This window comes from Triticum aestivum, chromosome 6A (assembly GCF_018294505.1).
Source record: "Triticum aestivum cultivar Chinese Spring chromosome 6A, IWGSC CS RefSeq v2.1, whole genome shotgun sequence".
Classification (NCBI taxonomy): Eukaryota; Viridiplantae; Streptophyta; class Magnoliopsida; order Poales; family Poaceae; genus Triticum; species Triticum aestivum.
Window position 1 is genome coordinate 214942159 of NC_057809.1, and position 8366 is coordinate 214950524.

Consider the following 8366-nt stretch of genomic DNA (forward strand, 5'->3'; position numbering starts at 1 on the left):
GTTATCAATGACATCCAATGTCCATAGTCAGGAAACCATGACTATCTGTTGATCAACGAGCTAGTCAACTAGAGGCTTACTAGGGACATGTTGGTGTCTATGTATTCACACATGTATTACGATTTCCGGATAACACAATTATAGCATGAATAAAAGACAATTATCATGAACAAGGAAATATAATAATAATCCTTTTATTATTGCCTCTAGGGCATATTTCCAACAGTCTCCCACTTGCACTAGAGTCAATAATCTAGTTACATTGTGATGAATCGAACACCCATGGAATTCTGGTGTTGATCATGTTTTGCTCTAGGGAGAGGTTTAGTCAACGGATCTGCTACATTCAGGTCCGTATGTACTTTACAAATATCTATGTCTCCATCTTGAACATTTTCACGAATGGAGTTGAAGCGACGCTTGATGTGCCTGGTCTTCTTGTGAAACCTGGGCTCCTTGGCAAGTGCAATAGCTCCAGTGTTGTCACAGAAGAGTTTGATCGGCCCCGACGCATTGGGTATGACTCCTAGGTCGGTGATGAACTCCTTCACCCAAATTGCTTCATGCGCTGCCTCCGAGGCTGCCATGTACTCCGCTTCACATGTAGATCCCGCCACGACGCTCTGCTTGCAACTGCACCAGCTTACTGCCCCACCATTCAAAATATACACGTATCCGGTTTGTGACTTAGAGTCATCCAGATCTGTGTCGAAGCTAGCGTCGACGTAACCCTTTACGACGAGCTCTTCGTCACCTCCATAAACGAGAAACATTTCCTTAGTCCTTTTCAGGTACTTCAGGATATTCTTGACCGCTGTCCAGTGTTCCTTGCCGGGATTACTTTGGTACCTACCTACCAAACTTACGGCAAGGTTTACATCAGGTCTGGTACACAACATGGCATACATAATAGAACCTATGGCTGAGGCATAGGGGATGACACTCATCTCTTCTATATCTTCTGCCGTGGTCGGACATTGAGCTGAGCTCAATTTCACACCTTGCAACACAGGCAAGAACCCCTTCTTAGACTGATCCATATTGAACTTCTTCAATATCTTATCAAGGTATGTGCTTTGTGAAAGACCTATGAGGCGTCTTGATCTATCTCTATAGATCTTGATGCCTAATATATAAGCAGCTTCTCCAAGGTCCTTCATTGAAAAACTCTTATTCAAGTAGGCCTTAATGCTGTCCAAAAGCTCTATATCATTTCCCATCAAAAGTATGTCATCTACATATAATATGAGAAATGCTACAGAGCTCCCACTCACTTTCTTGTAAACGCAGGCTTCTCCATAAGTCTGCATAAACCCAAACGCTTTGATCATCTCATCAAAGCGAATGTTCCAACTCCGAGATGCTTGCACCAGCCCATAAATCGAGCGTTGGAGCTTGCACACCTTGTCAGCATTCTTAGGATCGACAAAACCTTCCGGCTGCATCATATACAATTCTTCCTTAAGGAAACCATTAAGGAATGCCGTTTTGACGTCCATTTGCCATATCTCATAATCATAGAATGCGGCAATTGCTAACATGATTCGGACGGACTTCAGCTTCGCTACCGGTGAGAAAGTCTCATCGTAGTCAACCCCTTGAACTTGTCGATAACCCTTAGCGACAAGCCGAGCTTTATAGATGGTCACATTACCATCCGCGTCTGTCTTCTTCTTAAAGATCCATTTATTTTCTATGGCTCGCCGCTCAACGGGCAAGTCAGTCAAAGTCCATACTTCGTTTTCATACATGGATCCTATCTCGGATTTCATGGCTTCCAGCCATTTGTCGGAATCCGGGCCCGCCATCGCTTCTTCATAGTTCGAAGGTTCACCGTTGTCTAACAACATGATTTCCAAGACAGGGTTGCCGTACCACTCTGGTGCGGAACGTGTCCTTGTGGACCTACGAAGTTCAGTAGCAACTTGATCTGAAGTTTCATGATCATCATCATTAACTTCCTCTCTAGTCGGTGCAGGCACCTCAGGAACATTTTCTTGAGTTGCGCCATTTTCCGGTTCAAGAGGTAATACTTCATCAAGTTCTACTTTCCTCCCACTTACTTCTTTCGAGAGAAACTCCTTCTCTAGAAAGGATCCATTCTTGGCAACAAAGATCTTGCCTTCGGATCTGAGGTAGAAGGTATACCCAATAGTTTCTTTAGGGTATCCTATGAAGACGCATTTTTCCGACTTGGGTTCGAGCTTTTCAGGTTGAAGTTTCTTGACATAAGCATCGCATCCCCAAACTTTTAGAAACGACAGCTTAGGTTTCTTCCCAAACCATAATTCATACGGTGTCGTCTCAACGGATTTCGACGGAGCCCTATTTAAAGTGAATGCGGCAGTCTCTAAAGCATAGCTCCAAAATGATAGTGGTAAATCGGTAAGAGACATCATAGATCGCACCATATCTAATAGAGTGCGATTACGACGTTCGGACACACCATTACGCTGAGGTGTTCCAGGCGGCGTGAGTTGTGAAACTATTCCACTTTTTCTTAAGTGTGTGCCAAATTCGTGACTCAAGTATTCTCCTCCACGATCTGATCGCAAGAACTTGATTTTCCTGTCACGTTGATTCTCAACCTCACTCTGAAATTCCTTGAACCTTTCAAAGGTCTCAGACTTGTGTTTCATTAAGTAGACATACCCATATCTACTCAAGTCATCAGTGAGGGTGAGAACATAACGATAACCACCGCGAGCCTCAACACTCATTGGACCGCACACATCAGTATGTATGATTTCCAATAAGTTGGTTGCTCGCTCCATTGTTCCTGAGAACGGAGTCTTGGTCATTTTACCCATGAGGCATGGTTCGCACGTGTCAAATGATTCGTAATCAAGAGACTCTAAAAGTCCATCTGCATGGAGCTTCTTCATGCGTTTGACACCTATGTGACCAAGGCGGCAGTGCCACAAGTATGTGGGACTATCATTATCAACCTTACATCTTTTGGTACTCACACTATGAATATGTGTAGCATTACGCTCGAGATTCATTAAGAATAAACCATTCACCATCGGAGCATGACCATAAAACATATCTCTCATATAAATAGAACAACCATTATTCTCGGATTTAAATGAGTAGCCATCTCGTATTAAACGAGATCCTGATACAATGTTCATGCTCAAACTTGGCACTAAATAACAATTATTGAGGTTCAAAACTAATCCCGTAGGTAAATGTAGAGGTAGCGTGCCGACGGCGATCACATCGACCTTGGAACCATTCCCGACGCGCATCGTCACCTCGTCCTTCGCCAGTCTCCGCTTATTCCGCAGCTCCTGCTTTGAGTTACAAATGTGAGCAACTGCACCGGTATCAAATACCCAGGAGCTACTACGAGTACTGGTAAGGTACACATCAATTACATGTATATCACATATACCTTTCGTTTTGCCGGCCTTCTTGTCCGCTAAGTATTTGGGGCAGTTCCGCTTCCAGTGACCACTTTCCTTGCAATAAAAGCACTCAGTCTCGGGCTTGGGTCCATTCTTTGGCTTCTTCCCGGCAGCTTGCTTGCCGGGCGCGGCAACTCCCTTGCCGTCCTTCTTGAAGTTCTTCTTACCCTTGCCTTTCTTGAACTTAGTGGTTTTATTCACCATCAACACTTGATGTTCCTTTTTGACTTCTACCTCTGCTGATTTCAGCATTGCAAATACTTCAGGAATGGTCTTTTCCATCCCCTGCATATTGAAGTTCATCACAAAGCTCTTGTAGCTCGGTGGAAGCGACTGAAGGATTCTGTCAATGACCGCGTCATCCGGGAGATTAACTCCCAGCTGAGTCAAGCGGTTATGTAACCCAGACATAGTGAGTATGTGCTCACTGACAGAACTGTTTTCCTCCATCTTACAGCTGAAGAACTTGTCGGAGACTTCATATCTCTCGACCCGGGCATGAGCTTGAAAAACCATTTTCAGCTCTTCGAACATCTCATATGCTCCGTGTCTCTCAAAACGCTTTTGGAGCCCCGGCTCTAAGCTGTAAAGCATGCCGCACTGAACGAGGGAGTAATCATCGGTACGTGTCTGCCAAGCGTTCATAACGTCTTGTTCTGCAGGGAGAGCAGGTGCTTCACCTAGCGGTGCTTGTAGGACATAATCTTTCTTGGCAGCTATGAGGATGATCCTCAGGTTCCGGACCCAGTCCGTATAGTTGCTGCCATCGTCTTTCAGCTTGGTTTTCTCTAGGAACGCGTTGAAGTTGAGGACAACGTTGGCCATTTGATCTACAATACATGTTGTAAAGATTTTAGACTAAGTTCATGATAATTAAGTTCATCTAATCAAATTATTCAATGAACTCCCACTCAGATAGACATCCCTCCAGTCATCTAAGTATAACATGATCCGAGTTAACTAGGCCGTGTCCGATCATCACGTGAGACGGACTAGTCAACATCGGTGAACATCTTCATGTTGATCGTATCTTCTATACGACTCATGCTCGACCTTTCGGTCTTCTGTGTTCCGAGGCCATGTCTGTACATGCTAGGCTCGTCAAGTCAACCTAAGTGTTTGCATGTGTAAATCTGTCTTACACCCGTTGTATGTGAACGTTGGAATCTATCACACCCGATCATCACGTGGTGCTTCGAAACAACGAACTGTCGCAACGGTGCACAGTTAGGGGGAACACTTTCTTGAAATTATTATGAGGGATCATCTTATTTACTACCGTCGTTCTAAGTAAACAAGATGCAAAAACATGATAAACATCACATGCAATCAAATAATAATAGTGACATGATATGGCCAATATCACATAGCTCCTTTGATCTCCATCTTGGGGCTCCATGATCATCTTGTCACCGGCATGACACCATGATCTCCATCATCGTGTCTCCATGAAGTTGCTCGCCAACTATTACTTCTACTACTATGGCTAACACGTTTAGCAATAAAGTAAAGTAATTTACATGGCGTTTCTCAATGACACGCAGGTCATACAAAAAATAAAGACAACTCCTATGGCTCCTGCCGGTTGTCATACTCATCGACATGCAAGTCGTGATTCCTATTACAATAGCATGAACATCTCATACATCACATATATATCATTCATCATTCATCACAACTTTGGCCATATCACATCACAAAACACTTGCTGCAAAAACAAGTTAGACGTCCTCTAATTGTTGTTGCAAGTTTTACGTGGCTGCAATAGGGTTCTAGCAAGAACGTTTTCTTACCTACGTGAAAGCCACAACGTGATTTGTCAACTTCTATTTACCCTTCATAAGGACCCTTTTCATCGAATCCGCTCCAACTAAAGTGGGAGAGACAGACACCCGCCAGCCACCTTATGCAACTAGTGCATGTCAGTCGGTGGAACCGGTCTCACGTAAGCGTACGTGTAAGGTTGGTCCGGGCCGCTTCATCCCACAATACTGCTGAAGCAAAATAAGACTAGTAGCGGCAAGAAAGTTGACAACATCTACGCCCACAACAAATTGTGTTCTACTCGTGCAAAGAGAACTACGCATAGACCTAGCTCATGATGCCACTGTTGGGGAACGTTGCAGAAAACAAAAATTTCCTACGGTTTCACCAAGATCCATCTATGAGTTCATCTAGCAACGAGTGATCGGATTGCATCTACATACCTTTGTAGATCACGTGCGGAAGCGTTCAAAGAACGGGGATGAGGAAGTCGTACTCGACGTGATCCAAATCACCGGAGATCCTAGCGCCGAACGGACGGCACCTCCGTGTTCAACACACGTACGTTCAGCGTGACGTCTCCTCCTTCTTGATCCAGCAAGGGGAGAGGAGAGGTTGATGAAGATCCAGCAGCACGACGGCGTGGTGGTGGATGCAGCAGTCACCGCAGCAGGGCTTCGCCGTTCTTCTGCGAGAGGGAGAGGTGTAGCAGGGGAGAGGGAGGCGCCAAGAGTCAAGGGTGCGGCTGCCCCTCCCTCCCCCCTTTATATAGGCTCCCCAAGGGGGGGGCGCCGTCCCTAGGAGATGGGATCTCCTAGGGGGGCGGCGGCCAAGGGTGGAGTGGCCCCCAAGGCAAGTGGGGCGCCCCCCACCCTAGGGTTTCCAACCCTAGGCGCAGGGGGTGGGCCAAGGGGGCGCACCAGCCCACTATGGGCTGGTTCCCCTCCCCACTTCAGCCCATGGGGCCCTCCGGGATGGGTGGTCCCACCCGGTGGACCCCCGGGACCCATCCGGTGGTCCCGGTACAATACCGGTGACCCCCGAAACTCTCCCGATGGCCGAAACTGCACTTCCTATATATAATTCTTCACCTCCGGACCATTCCGGAACTCCTCGTGACGTCCGGGATCTCATCCGGGACTCCGAACAACTTTCGGGTTACTGCATATTCATATCTCTACAACCCTAGCGTCACCGAACCTTAAGTGTGTAGACCCTACGGGTTCGGGAGACATGTAGACATGACCGAGATGGCTCTCCGGTCAATAACCAACAGCGGGATCTGGATACCCATGTTGGCTCGCACATGCTCCTCGATGATCTCATCGGATGAACCACGATGTCAAGGATTCAAGCAACCCGTATACAATTCCCTTTGTCAATCGGTACGTTACTTGCCCGAGATTCGATCGTCGGTATCCCAATACCTCGTTCAATCTCGTTACCGGCAAGTCACTTTACTCGTACCGTAATGCATGATCCCGTGACCAGACACTTGGTCACTTTGAGCTCATTATGATGATGCATTACCGAGTGGGCCCAGAGATACCTCTCCGTCATACGGAGTGACAAATCCCAGTCTTGATCCGTGTCAACCCAACAGACACTTTCGGAGATACCCGTAGTATACCTTTATAGTCACCCAGTTACGTTGTGACGTTTGGTACACCTAAAGCACTCCTACGGTATCCGGGAGTTACACGATCTCATGGTCTAAGGAAAAGATACTTGACATTGGAAAAACTCTAGCAAACGAACTATACGATCTTGTGCTATGTTTAGGATTGGGTCTTGTGCATCACATCATTCTCCTAATGATGTGATCTCGTTATCAATGACATACAATGTCCATAGTCAGGAAACCATGACTATCTGTTGATCAACGAGCTAGTCAACTAGAGGCTTACTAGGGACATGTTGGTGTCTATGTATTCACACATGTATTACGATTTCTGGATAACACAATTATAGCATGAATAAAAGACAATTATCATGAACAAGGAAATATAATAATAATCCTTTTATTATTGCCTCTAGGGAATATTTCCAACAGGCCCGGCCCTGTCTCTCGCCCGCCACACTCCCAGGCCGTCCACCACCCACTCCGTGCAGCTCGGCGTGGTGACCTCCCAGGTGTGTCACCTACAGATTGCCGACGCGAACGGGGAGGGTGACGCGTGCCAGCTGTTTGTCAATACCGCGCCATCCGCGCTGGGCAAGCCTTCCGCCCGCGCCAAGACGGCTTCCCGCTCTAGGCCTACCGCGGTGCCGTCTCGCCAGAGCGCCCGTCAGGCGAAAAACCCATCCACCATTTTGGTCAGCCAGCGGGCAACGCTCCGCATCATCCACGGGCTCGGCATCCTCGGGCCCAAAGAGACCATGACGGCCAAGGTGGCGGAGGCGCTGATCCGCTGGTTCGACGAGCCCCTGTCTGACTCCGACATCAAGTCCATTGCAAAGCTCACCAACCTCGACGCCGCGGCGCTCAAGATAGCCGCCGGCATGCACGGTCTAGACGGAGAGGCCTCGCTGGCCACCACCTCTCCATGTTAGTGTTGGGTTTCGTAGTAATTTCAAAAAAATTCCTACGCACACGCAAGATCATGTGATGCATAGCAACGAGAGGGGAGAGTGTTGTCTACATACCCAACGCAGACCGACTGCGGAAGCGCTGACACAACGTAGAGGAAGTAGTCGTACGTCTTCACGATCCAACCGATCAAGCACCGAAACTACGACACCTCCGAGTTCGAGCACACGTTCAGCTCGATGACGATCCTCGGACTCCGATCCAGCAAAGTGTCGGGGAAGAGTTCCTTTAGCACGATGGCGTGGTGACGATCTTGATGCACTACAACAGCAGGGCTTCGCCTAAACTCCGCTACAGTATTATCGAGGACTATGGTGGTAGGGGGCACCGCACACGGCTAAGGAATAGATCACGTGGATCAACTTGTGTGTTCTAGGGTGCCTCTGCCTCAGTATATAAAGGACTAGAGGGGGGGAAGCTGGCCGGCCAAGGTGTGGCGCGCCAGGAGAGTCCTACTCCCTCTAGGAGTAGGATCCCCCCCCCAATCCTAGTTGGAATAGGATTCCTTGAGGGGGGAAAGAGAGAGAGGGGGGCCGGCCACCTCTCCTAGTCCTAATAGGACTAGGGGAAGGGGGGGAGGCGCGTGGCCACCTTGGGCTGCC